Genomic DNA, 492 nt, shown 5'->3' with positions numbered 1-492 from the left:
CTCAACAGGATGATTCCAGGCTGGTGGGGGCACAGGCTTTTTGGCTCATATGTACAGCCCCTAAGCCTCATAACTACATAGCATCATTTTTTATTTATAAAAAATCAGGTTGTAGGAGCAAAATAAACAGTTTTTCCCATCCCTATTCTATATGTACTCGAGCTACTGTGCATTTATATCCATTTACAAAAGTTCAAAATGCAATACATGTGCTCGCTTCAGCAGCACATATACTAAAATTGGAACAATACAGAGAAGATTAGCATCTGCAATACAGATTTTGGCCCAAATGGGCCTCGTGGCATGTCTTGATGATGTGCTAGGGTTGCCTTGGGGCATCGCTTACAGATGCCCCGCAACCCTAGCACATATTCCATACATCAAAATGGCGGCGCCGTGTACAGATGGGCACTGCCATTTTGATGAGACAGATGCTTAGGGTCCGTATGTTGCAGTGCGATACTGATGCCACGAGTACACTATTAGTGCACT

At 43.7% G+C, this 492-nt stretch overlaps 1 pseudogene; it reads left to right on the top strand.

Annotated features, from left to right (window-relative positions):
• Window positions 1-209: 209 nt before the first annotated feature.
• LOC149324054 (U6 spliceosomal RNA) lies at window positions 210-266 on the top strand (annotated as a pseudogene).
• Window positions 267-492: the final 226 nt, after the last annotated feature.

The sequence above is a fragment of the Sceloporus occidentalis genome, unplaced genomic scaffold (genome assembly GCF_023333645.1).
Source record: "Sceloporus occidentalis isolate IW3139 unplaced genomic scaffold, rSceOcc1.0.p SCAF_1, whole genome shotgun sequence".
NCBI classification, from domain to species: Eukaryota; Metazoa; Chordata; class Lepidosauria; order Squamata; family Phrynosomatidae; genus Sceloporus; species Sceloporus occidentalis.
The sequence above is the reverse complement of the archived record's forward strand: the minus strand, read 5'-3'. Positions and strand labels throughout refer to the sequence as shown.